The 12,663-nt window shown below is 40.4% G+C and overlaps 1 protein-coding gene across 14 annotated transcripts in view; it reads right to left on the reverse strand.

The window, feature by feature from the left end:
- LOC110840349 (eukaryotic translation initiation factor 4 gamma 3) overlaps nt 1-6,915 on the reverse strand; it is a 20,449-nt gene extending 13,534 nt beyond the window's left edge. The window contains exons 1-4 of one of the 14 annotated variants that reach the window (XM_087345461.1): nt 3,530-3,672; nt 1,835-1,924; nt 1,556-1,670; nt 91-1,003 (exon numbers count right to left, since the gene is read on the reverse strand). The gene's annotated coding sequence lies outside the window, so the exon portion shown is untranslated. Of the gene's footprint in view, nt 1-90; nt 1,004-1,555; nt 1,671-1,834; nt 1,928-3,042; nt 3,176-3,529; nt 3,673-3,859 lie in introns of those variants that run through there. The other 13 variants (XM_087345467.1, XM_087345464.1, XM_087345460.1 and 10 more) reach the window with 13 other exon arrangements.
- Between the last annotated feature and the right edge of the window lie 5,748 nt (nt 6,916-12,663).

Below are 12,663 nucleotides of genomic sequence, written 5' to 3' on the forward strand. Positions count from 1 at the left end.
ATAAATGGGTTCAGAAATAGTCTAAATTTAAATGCTAGCACATTCATACAACTCCAAAGAAAAACACTATACAAGTCATGATACACTTACTTAACCAACCTTCTTTTCTGCTTCTCTGATAAAGACTTAGGGGCTTCTATTTCAGACTTTTCTGATTCCTCATCTTCATCTTCACTTGGAATAAGATCTTGCAAAGAAACAGTACATGCACTTGTAGCAACTTTATTTTAGTCATAGACCATAATGAAAAGTCATGTCAACACAATCATAATCTGGATGCATCACAATTATTTATTACACATGTACTGATGCTTTCATCCCGGAATGAGTATCTGCCACAATTTTCTCAGCTTACAATCCTCCAGTGCATTTTATTGCACTGAGATGTTGAGTTTGGCTAGGCTTTGATAGTCTACAAAACAGTTCAAATAAACTCATATCTACTGGTATGACAGGCGACTCTTTAACTGTCTCAGTATTCAGACATTTGCATTAAAAATTTCACTGTGGAAGAAACTGTTTCATAGATGGCTCTTCCACAGAATTACAGATGTCTTGGCCTGGCAGACACCATCCTCAAAGCTCTGGAAGGCCATGGTATGGATACTCTTATCATCAGTGAAATGCAGAAACTTACAAATCAACTCTAGACACCATCTTGTAATGACATTGCCATAGCATATTGCAAGTAACCCAGTATAATAGACAGTTCCTCCTCTATCATAAACTTTCATGACCTAACAATTGATCTACACAGAATCAGGTGTCCCATTCAATGGTATCTTCTCACATGATCAGCCATGTAATTTGTGATCACAACTCCATTCTCATGAGCAAGACTTCGCTGCAATAAGTTGCAATGAGAACTTCACATCTTATACAGGTAACACACCAATCCCAAAACTATTCAACTGAATGACTGGCTTATATTACAGTCATTATGGTACGTAAGGTCCACAATGATCAGTCTGAAGATCACTGCCATATCCATTACATCAGTTTTCTGAAATCAAAATTCACCTGTGAAAATCATCAACATTTATCTTATCATCCTAATCAGTGTTATGATCATCCAGCACGCAAATCACCATTTGGTCAACAATTCCATTTTTCGTATTATGTTTTCTGAATCTACTACCAGTCCATTACTCAAAATCGTGACAGGCAGATAATCAGGTATGGACAGGTCCTTATTGTTCTTTCCTCATTCCAGAGCATAAAGAACACCAAAAAAGCAGTCAATATGGAGAACCCCAAAGTGGTGTTGTTGACACAACCCATGTGATCAGGTGTTAGTGAGGATTGACATAGGTACGATTGACAGACAGAGCAATCTACAGAGTTGGTGCAGCTGTTATTGGCCCTCAGTGGTATCCTACGTTCCTCAAGTGTTTGCCTTAGAGACGCTACGCTTATACTGTAACTTCCTGCCATCATGTTGTCAAACTGCATCTCACGGTCCTGGTAGACTGAGTGTCCGACTAACAAAGCATAGCATAGCTAGAGTTCTCTCTGCTGTTCCGTTCATCATTTTCTATTATGTGACCAATCTCACCTATGAACAAAGGCCCGCACTCACAAGTAGCCTCCAGCAGCTTTCAGACAAAGGCTGTCATGATAAGATGGATGGAGTAACACACCAGTATTTTGCCATCGTGGCTGGACAGATTCTGCACAAATGATAAAATGCAGTGTTGAATGGTTTGTTTGAATGCTATTTCACTGAGCCAGTCCCTGGGGCACAATATTCTGCAGCTCTTTGATCTATGATCTACAGTCAAGGGAATTATGTACTTAATTTAAGCTGCAAATATGTTAGTCTTCCACTTCTTACCTCTCCCGCAGTTTAAAGTCCGTAACATCTGCAAATGGTACGGTTTGTTCGGTGGACATGAGCTATGTCCTATGATGTGCAGCAGCTTTTCTGCTGGAACCGAGAGTGAGAGGTGAGTGGAGCTTAGTATCTTGAATGCTGAGATTGAGTCAAAATCATGTGTTGACTTCCGTTTCAATAACAATTTAACATTTATAATCGGGGCTATGTTCATACAGTTTTATGAAGGAATAAGCTGACAGCAATGTTAATAAAATACTAAATCAAATTTCTGAAGCTACTGGTGTATTTCCGTACTCTGAAGCGGAGCTGGGCATGAGCCAGTGGGAAGGAAGAGACTTGTGAAAAATTCTGAACTGGATATGACTGATCTCATACTCAGGCCATTTGGCAGTCACGCATGTTCAGTGGCCTTTGCCCTGATCATTGCTTCTCTGTAAATTGGCCGATCTCAATGTGAGAAATGCTCTTAAAGATAAGGATGTATGCAGAGCTTAATAAGCATAACAGCAAGTAAACCATTGGGAGTGGAGATATGGCTTGACATATTCTTCACCACCTTGACACCAGACGGTGTGAGTGACCATTACATACGAGACTGGGTGGGCTACAGTATTGGTCTGGCCAAGGTGGGAAAGAGGAGGATCTATAACTTTGCTGCCAAAAATTACACAGTGGTTGTCCATTCACGTTAGAGAGTAAACACTTTCAGGACAAACATAGATTTTAGTTGGCATATAGTGCCCTGTGTATGGTATTTCAGTGCCTTTCTGAGAATAGATTAAATTGAAAATAGTTTCAAGAGAACTGCTGATGAGCAGAACTTCCTTTTCACTCTTAAGGAGTTCCTGCCATCAAAAGGAAACAATCTTTTACAGTAAATGTCATAACTTAAAAAATCTAAGCTCATACCTGAATTACTTAGGTTTCAATGGGAATATGTGACTTCCAACTTGCTGTATAATGTAGTAGCATAAGTTTCTAATCCTGGAGTGTAACTGGCAGCCTGTAGCTAGGCATTTAAATCCTACATTCTAGTACAGCATGTGTTAATGCCTGAAGTATATAGTTATATCTATAAAATTTTTAGGACTATCCAAGCTTACAAAAACAGCAGCTTCTTAAAAAGTCTTGCAAACATAACCTCTCTTTCACTTATATCCCCACATTTTAAATGCATTCTTTCGAAATAAAACTTTGTCACTTACAGAATCATCACTCATAAATCTGGGCTCTTGTTACCACCATGATTGCACTGTATTAACATCCACCTTTGAAGCAATTGTACATTTTGTATGATGCATACCCAATCATGTTTTCCCACACTCTAGTCACAGATAGTAAAACTAACAAAACGTTCAGGTACTGTTTCATCAGCACTAGCTAATACCCATGCTGAAGCTATCATTTATATTTTATACCAATTCAATTAGTCAACCCAATAATCAAGTGGTCAATTGAACAAGTCAGAAATTCAGCATGAATATCTAGTACACCATTTCAGTATTAATTGTGTTTGTAAAGCACTTCATAAAGTTATGTACCATATACTAGGCTCTAAATTAATACCAACTACAAATAAATCCCAGAAGAGTTTCGTTTCAAGTGACAGCCGCTCAAAAGAGCACAATAGTTTGTAAACCGAATGTTTCTATCCTCAGGAAGAAAGAGACAGTATTGATAATATTTACTCACTGCTTCTGTCTCTGCTGTTCAAATTAGCAGGGACATTCAACCTCTTAGAGCTTCCAAATGTGCTTGACTGGATGGAGTTCCACCAGTAATAATTAAGATTTGTTCTGACACTTTAACGTCCTTTTTAACTTTTATATCTAATCTCAGTTGAACTAATGTGTCATTTGTCTTTGCGGAAACAAACTGCGCTTGTTCCAGTGTTCAAAAATTGTTACTAATTACAGACCTATTCCTATCCTTACCAATGTTTCTAAAATATTTCAATTTAACATTCATAATCATTTGTACAATTTCTACTTGTCTGTGAAAATCTATTCTACATGTACGAACTTGTTTACGTCTTCCACTTTGGCGAAGACGAGGACCTATTATAGCCGCTCAGTAATTGGAGCTTCGTTCCTTGGTAATCACTTGACTCTCTTCAGGGGTGTTAACGGTATGTAACTCCCGACAACGAGAGACTTCCTTTATCGCTGAATATAATACTTTATTTATACACAATTTAATTAATTAAGAATAAATACAGATGTGCAGATGATAATACTTGGCTTTAGCCACAAGACGATGATCTCAGAACTGTATTGGGTTTGCGTGCGACTCCCTCGGAAGTTTGTTGAAGAGTCCTCTCTCAACCTATTTAATGCATAAGGTCCAGCAACATTATCTGCTGAGTCACAATGAATCATCAAGTCTAACTAACTTTCTACACATTTCCGCCATAAATGTTGAAGTATGACACTTGAGACTACAACCAATTCACGCCAGTTTATTGCCCTGGTGTAGAAACACAAGATTCCTGGGAACCAAAGGTCCTCGGACGTCTTTGTCCTAAACAGTTAGGTATATGCCATGAACTAGAAGTATTACCCTCGAAACACAACAACAAGTTAGAATTTTGAAACGAAAAGTAAAAAAAGAAATTCAGCCTAATAAAATAATAAAAGAACTAAATGGTAGGATCAAATTACCTCAGCAGAAGATGTAATTTGGACCGTTACAACCTCCCCAAGTATAATTTTGGTCACTTTCTATCAGAAATGTCCAAGATTATATATTCTTGCCGCTAAAGCTTCAGCTCAATTACACCATATTACATGAAAATGTAAAACAAAAAAAACAACACAATACAAAATATAACATTACTTGATACATACACAAAATGAAATGAACACTTAACAATTATAGTAGTCATACACATATAAATCCTTTAGGTTACTTGACCTTCACATAGTTGTCTTGATCATTACAACATAACAGTTATCCGTTCACTAAACAATTTCTTAAGCGTTAATTATGAGTTACTTCTAATAACAATAAATTACTGGTAGGATTTGACAACAATATTCAATTGTTCTGCTCTTACAATGCACTTACATTGGTATAATTTTGAATATGAAACTCCATACTACAGCTGTTACAATAGTTAAATGATTATTGAGCCCAAATTTATGACAAACAGTGACTACTGATTTCCAAGAAATTTAGTCAACCGCGTGCAATCAAATCAGTCAGTGCTGATTTTCTCCAAATATGGCTTCAATGAATGTTTATTGAATTGTCCTCTGACTTTCCCATTATTCCCTGAGATTTCATACACCGAAGGTGGAATGAATCTCGTTATCACGTACGGGCCTTCGTACGGTCGAATGAACTTGCCCGTAACACCTTGTGCAGCGTTTGAAACAGGTTGACAACGCACAAGCACTTTATCTGACAGCTGAGGATTCCACTTTGCGATTCCCATTTTCCTCTTTTTCTTTTGTTTCCAGTGCCTTTGCTTTCATTTTAACGTATGCCCGGAGAACCTTAATTTCCAAACTTTCCGCTGGTGGTTTCTGATCTGGGGATTTAACAAAAATTTTCTCGAACATGTCCGGCTTCGGCTCGTCAAACATTAGTTCCACTGGTGTGTAACCTGTCGTCCCACTTACGGATGAATTTAACCAATTCTCGATAAGAGGAATTAATTCAGGCCATTTTCTCTGCGTGATATTACAATATATCCTGCAATATTTAGCTAATTCTCTCATTATTCTCTCTGTGGGGTTGCTCTGAGAATGGCGAATAGGAGAATATCTGACGGAAATGTTTAGGTTGGAAAGGGCTTTCTTCCACGATGGTGAGGTAAACTGCGTGCCATGGTCGGAAAGGATTGATTTAGGCTGGACTACTTGACGGAAATAATGAGTCAACTTATTCAAACAAGCTCTCGTAGTCGCTGATTTAATCGGATAAAGTTTCACGTGTTTCGAAAATACATCCAGACATACCAGAATGTACTTCACTCCTCCACGTCCTGTAGGCAGAGCGCCGTACAGGTCCAAAGACATTAGCTCACCAGGTTTAGATGGCATATGTGACCTAGATTCTACCTCGTAACTCCTGTTAGGATGTTTTACGCGCTGACAGATGTCGCAGTGTGCGACGTATTTGCGAACCTTTCGGCCTAAATCTCTCAGGTAAAAAGTATAAGCTATTTGTGCAATGCATCGATCAGTACCTTGATGGCCCGATGAAATATGTACAAAGTTGATCACACGATCTTCCAGGCTGCTAGGGAGAACGGGCCTCCAATACGGGTAGTTTATACCTTTTTGGTATAGGACCTCATTTCTTAGCATGTACTTGTCCAAATAGGTTGCCGCCCCCGAAGCTAGTCTCTCTCTGGCCTTAACTACGTACGGGTCGCTGGCTTGGTGATGCGCTAGATTCATTAATTCCCCCTTTAACTTGGTATCGATATTCAAGTTTATGGCTGATACTAACATGCCTCGTGGCTTTCCCATTCCCTTGATCTCTTCTTCAGTTAAGCCCACAGGATTTCTACTCATAACATCCGCAAGGACGTTGTCTGACCCCTTTACATGTACGATGTCAATGTCATATTCTTGAATTTCTAAAACCCAACGTGTAATTCGGTTGGAGGTCAAAGCACATTTCTTCAGGAACGATAAAGCCTTATTATCTGAAAACAAAGTAACCTTTTGCCCAAAAACATAAAGTCTGAATTTTCTGAGTGCATATACCACGGCTAACAATTCCTGCTCACACGTAGTGAACCTCATCTCAGCGGATGACAACACCCCTGAAGCTGTAGAAACAATGTTGGTAACCCCCGCTTCGTCTGTCTGCATCAGAACTGCGCTAATGCCAAACTTGCACGCGTCAGTGTATACGGCGTAGGGTAGGTCATTATTGGGATGGACTAAATGTATTGTATGTGCAAACCTCGCACGTAGTTCCTCAAAAGCACATTGCATCTCTGTTGTCCACTTCCATTTACTTCCCTTTTTCAATAATGGAAGGAGAGCGCCTACGTAGCCTGCATAATTGATAATAAACCTATTATGAAAGTTACAAGTCCCTAAGAACTGCATCAAGTGCTTTTCGTTACGGGGTGCAGGATACTTCAAAATGGCGGCTACTCGCTCAGGGTCTGCAGACACACCGGTCTGACTTATTATGTGCCCCAAAAATGTAACTTCAGTCTGACAGAACCGACATTTTGCAGCGTTTATGGTGAATCCTGCCTCAGTCAACTTGCCGATGACTATGTTTAAATGCTTTAGGTGGTCTTCAAAGCTGCGCGAAAATACCAATAAATCATCCACATAAAACACAACAAACTCCTCACTATCTGAACCCAGCACAAGTTTCAACGCCCTAACAAATGCTGATAATGAGTTTTTGAATCCATAAGGGACACGTTTGAATTGGTACACAGTTGAATCAAACAGGAAAGCTGTAAAGCGGCGTGAACTTTCTTTAAGGCTAATTTGCAGAAAAGCACTGGTGAGATCTAGTGATGTCATGTACCTTACTCCATTAAAACGCTGTAATAACTCGCCTATAGGGTAAACTCTTTCACGATCCGGAACCATAACAGAATTTATTTTCCTAGCATCTATGCAAAGGCGTGGTTTTCTCCCTTCTTTATACACAATAGTGATAGGATTTATGAACGGAGAATTGCATGTCTCTAAAATATCATCATCCAACATCTGAGCTATTTGTTCTCTTATAATTGGCCTGACAGCGAAAGGGACCACTCTTGAACTACCCGTGACTGGCTTAAGATCACTTAGTACGAACTCGTACTGAAAGCGGCGACACATACCTGGTTTCGAAGTCAAATACTCCAGGTACTTCAACAACAATTTAATTAAACTCTCTTTCTGAAGACTGTTGAGGTGTGCATTTGCATTAATCAGAGCGGTTACGTCCACAGCTTGCAAAGAACGTGGATCAGGGGAACCTATCCTAGTATTCTGCACCAAAATTGGATACATCAGACCTTCCTCTCCAACTCGTCTCTCACTACTATCACAATAAAAACGACGGCTATTTGCTACGTCGAAAAATTCGCCTTCCCAACGGCTACCATAATTCTCTTCATCTTCATCAAACTTGTAGACATCATCACCTTCTGTGGCATCTATAAACAAGGACCTTCGCCCTAAAACTTCACTTCCTCCTCCTTCTCGAACTAGGTTGGAATCCTGAACTATCAAATGATTGCTATTAGCAGAACTTCCCTTCAACTCCTGTCCATCGTTGCTCACATCACGTAACCGGTCACCTCGATTAAACAATTGCACTTTCTCAATTCCATCTAGCTCATAACGGAAGCATTTCCTTTTGAAGTCCAAAACAATCCCATACTCATTTGCATAATCGCAACCTAAAATCACTGAGCTAGTCAGTTGTGGGGACACTAAAAACACACTCTCAAAACTATCGCCCCCAATACTAAATTCCACATAGATCTGATCTTTAATACGCCGAGTCTTATTGCCAAAAGCTGTCACTAACACTGTGTTGGCAACGGGTAAACTTAAAGTGGACACTCCTGCAGATACTAAGTCTTTATAAATACTTTCGGTCAAAAGGTTAACTTCGCTGCCTGAATCTATTATAGCATTGGTAGTGATATCACCGAATGACATTGACACCTGCGGACAATTTAATACATGGCTGTCATTAATATAATATATCACCAATTCATTCAAAGGATCCATATAATTACTACTACCGGAAATCATCACATCTCTAAATTTATCTCCCACCTCACAAACTACACTGTGCTTTGGGTCCGGATCTGAAGTTTCTATTGCCTTTGATGCGAACGGGGTTCGATCCGTAACGCCGCTCGACATTAGTTTAACGCCGGACGCTCGGATGGTCCTTGCGGTTCCTTCCTATCGGTTTGCCTTGTCGGACTGTGGTAAGGTGGGGCACCAGGGTTTAAGGAAGACCCTTCGTGTTTATTACGGTTGTCATCTTCCCTGTCTCTAGAAAAATAAGCACCTCTACCGTTGTTGTTCCCATTTCTATTGCTGTGGCTGTAACCAGAATAATTCTGCCTCCTGTCATTATACGTCTGTCTCACGTACTGATGATTCTGGTTCTGCCTCTTATCGGGATTATAGTTCTGGTGATAAGTAGCCCTTATATTTGTTTTACTACCTGCTTCGTTAAACTCTAGCATTTCAAGGCGCTTCAAAACGTCTATGGCTTCCTGCACTGTAGTCAAGGGAACCCCCACCAGACACCTCTGTATGTTCACCGGGTAGTGCAACTTAATTGCGTCAATAAATTCGGCATCACTCATCCCTAGATATGAAGCCAAAACAGCATATTTAATCAGGTGCCCTGACATTGAGAGATTTGATTGCTTTTCATATTTGTCTTGATATATCGAACATTTCACTCGACTCTGTGTCGTCTTGGACCAAAACGTTTTAGTGAATGCGACTTTAAACTGCTCATAGTCATTTAATGTATGAGCCACAGCTGACATCCACTGTTTAGCAACAGGGTCTGATATTGACTTCAATGCTATAGCCAATTTTAATGATTCTGGTACCCCCTTCAACTTCATAAATTCATCAAGCTGGTTTAAATGGTAGATGGCGTTGATCTTATCGCTGTCTTCAAACATGGGTAGGGATAGATCAGCAGCACTTAAATAGTTATGTGCATTGTAATGGCGAACATTCATGGTATCATAACTCACATTACAATTCACATCACTCGCATTCCCTGAAATATCAATTGACCCAGACACCTGACTACCCAAGTTTTCAGCAGCCTCGCCGTGGGAACTGCTTTGACTGGCTGCATTGCCATTAGATGATCGTGAGAAATTTCCATTGCAAACAACGGAAGTCGGTTCTGACAACTTACCTTTTAAATGTTTCATTTCAAGGTTCAACTTCTCAAACCTACTGTCGTTAACGCAGTTAACCCTTTCAAATTCCTTGTTTATCTCTACAAAACGCTCCCCCTGCCGATGACTTTGTTTCTTTTGTTCTTTTACTATATCATTTCTGAGGTCCTGAACTTCATCAGTCAATTTTGTTAGCTTTTGTCCTAGATGTTCCTCATTTTGGATAACCCTACTGGTTATTTCTCCTGTTACCGAATTCACCTCAACGATGTGATGGTCTAACTTATTATGTAAATCATTTGACAATTCCTGCATATTCCGTTTAGCAGCTCTTAACTCCCCTTCATTATCATCTCTAACTTGTTTGATCTGGCAAGAAAATCTTACAGATTCTGAATGTAATTTATCTGAAATTTCTTTGTTTAATTTCGAATTTTCCCTCTCAAATCTCTTAATCAACCTTTCGTTTTCCAGTCTGACATCTTCTCGTATGTTATTTACATTTCTTTGTAAACTCTCTATCTTATTTTCTACACTTGAAATTTCCTTTCTTATATCAGAAATTTCCCCCTTTACGCTAGAAATTACTTCTAATTTGTCTGCCTTCATAACACTCATTAATTTAGCAAACATATCTTGGAAATAACTATGCGAGTCACTCTGTGGAACGCTAGTACAGGCCTGCTGCCCATCGTTCATTCTTAATGCAACTTCTTCCTGTTCCACTATTTCCAAAGACGATCCTAAACCCGTTTCTAGTCTTTCATTTTCCTCCAATGACCCTTCAACCCGACACAATTCTAATTTACCGTCTCCGAAATGGTTGCTCTCTTCTTCTGAAACAGTCACAATTCTGTTACGTAAGCTGCGGGTTGCCATTCTTCCCTCACTTCACCAACTAACCTTTTACGTATGACGCTGATGATCTGGTGATCTTCTTAAATGCGGACTCCTGGAGCGCTCGTAGCTTGCAGCTCTGTCCTTCTTGAACTTTGTTGGTGTTACAGTACGACTCCTGGTGTGGCCGTTGTTTGTAACTGTCGTCTGCTTTGTGATGGTGTTGTTGAATGTATTCAGCTGGCTGCCCTCTGGATCTGTTGCCGTCGTTACCACTTCGTGCCCCACAAATGGGCGCCACTTTTGCTATAGCCGCTCAGTTTTATAGGAGCTTCGCTCCTTGGTAATCACTTGACTCTCTTCAGGGGTGTTAACGGTATGTAACTCCCGACAACGAGAGGCTTCCTTTATTGCTGAATATAATACTTTATTTATACACAATTTAATTATTTAAGAATGAATACATATGTGCAGATGATAATACTTGGCTTTAGCCACAAGACGATGATCTCAGAACTGTTGGGTTTGCGTGCGGCTACCTCAAAAGTTTGTTGAAGAGTCCTCTCTCAACCTATTTAATGCATAAGGTCCAGCAACATTATCTGCTGAGTCACAATGAATCATCAAGTCTAACTAACTTTCTACACATTTCCGCCATAATAATATGACACTTGGGACTACACCCAATTCACGACAGTTTATTGCCCAGGTGTAGAAACACAAGACTCCTGGGAACCGAAGGTCCTCGGACGTCTTTGTCCTAAACAGTTAGGTATATGCCATGAACTAGAAGTAAACATCCCAGTATTACCCTCGAAACACAACAACAAGTTAGAATTTTGAAACGAAAAGTAAAAAAAGAAATTCAGCCTAATAAAATAATAAAAGAACTAAATGGTAGGATCAAATTACCTCAGCAGAAGATATAATTTGGACCGTTACAACCAGTAAAATGAAGAGCAGTGAATCGGTAAGGAGTAGGGGTGCATCGGTCCTCTCTTTCGTGACACTGACTGTCCAATTATACGCACAGACGTATTTCGGAAATCCACCCACAAATCTGAAGCGTTACAAATTGAACAAAAGCCGCGAAATGTATCTCCTCCTTCAGCGCGTCTACATTAGGTCTTAATGTCCTTTACGACTTTAGAAGCGATTACAGAATATTTCCAGGTAAATGCTGCTTTGAAGCAGAAAATGAAACACTGCTCCAGCAACGAATTTGTATGGTCCGGCGTGCTTCTACGCAGGCACTTTGCTGGACGAGTTCCTGAGGTCCCTGCGAGTGGCCCACCATTGGGCTTAATCGTGCTTGACAAAACTAGGGGAAACGCAGTCTTCAAACTGTCTGTTCAGTGCTCGAAGTTCATGAACCACTTCACGGAAAGAACAGAGAATTTCCAACTCGATTATTCCATCTCTGGGGCATAGCTTATTGACCTTTGCCGTCGCTTGAAGTCCAGACGCACCAGGTCGACCCCACAGGAACAGGCGGTGACAGTCAATGGAACGGAATGCCACGTCGAGGCTCAGTACAGGTAAGGAAGGGCCGCACTTTTATCCATAAAGAACACGCCACGACGCCATCTTCAGGTTCTACTGCGACACGCATGGAGGGGGGAAACAAGGGGTGCATACGGAATTTTGGCAGGGAACACTGGCTAGACCAGGAAGGAGATGGGAGGATAATATCAAGATGGATCGAGAGGGTGGACTGTGAGGATGGCAAATGGATGGAGTTGGTGTTGGACCTGCGGGTTCTCCTACCAGGGAGTTAGTTAGTTTGTCCGTCTCCAGAGAGCGCAGCGGTGGTGTAGCTGACCTGAAAGCGCTCGCAAAATAGGTCCAACGCACTGTGGCTGGCGATTGTGTTCATATACTTTATATTTTGTTATTATTTTGCAGAACATTTTTGAGAACGCCGATTTTCAGTGTTAGGTCCAATGGCGAAGTCAGAATACTGAACGCACTCACTCGGAGTCGCTTGTAAAATGCTCCGCTATAAAACTGGAGCCCCTAAACAGGTCTGAATTATACTTACGATATTTTTGGATGCTGGATACCATCTTCCGTGTTCAAAGCGGAAGGAAAGCACAAACAGGAAGTCTTGAGAGCTTTACAGTAAAAA

Source organism: Zootermopsis nevadensis, unplaced genomic scaffold (assembly GCF_977971745.1).
Source record: "Zootermopsis nevadensis isolate Lab colony 2312 unplaced genomic scaffold, Znev_1.0 Znev_ptg000009l, whole genome shotgun sequence".
NCBI lineage: Eukaryota > Metazoa > Arthropoda > Insecta > Blattodea > Termopsidae > Zootermopsis > Zootermopsis nevadensis.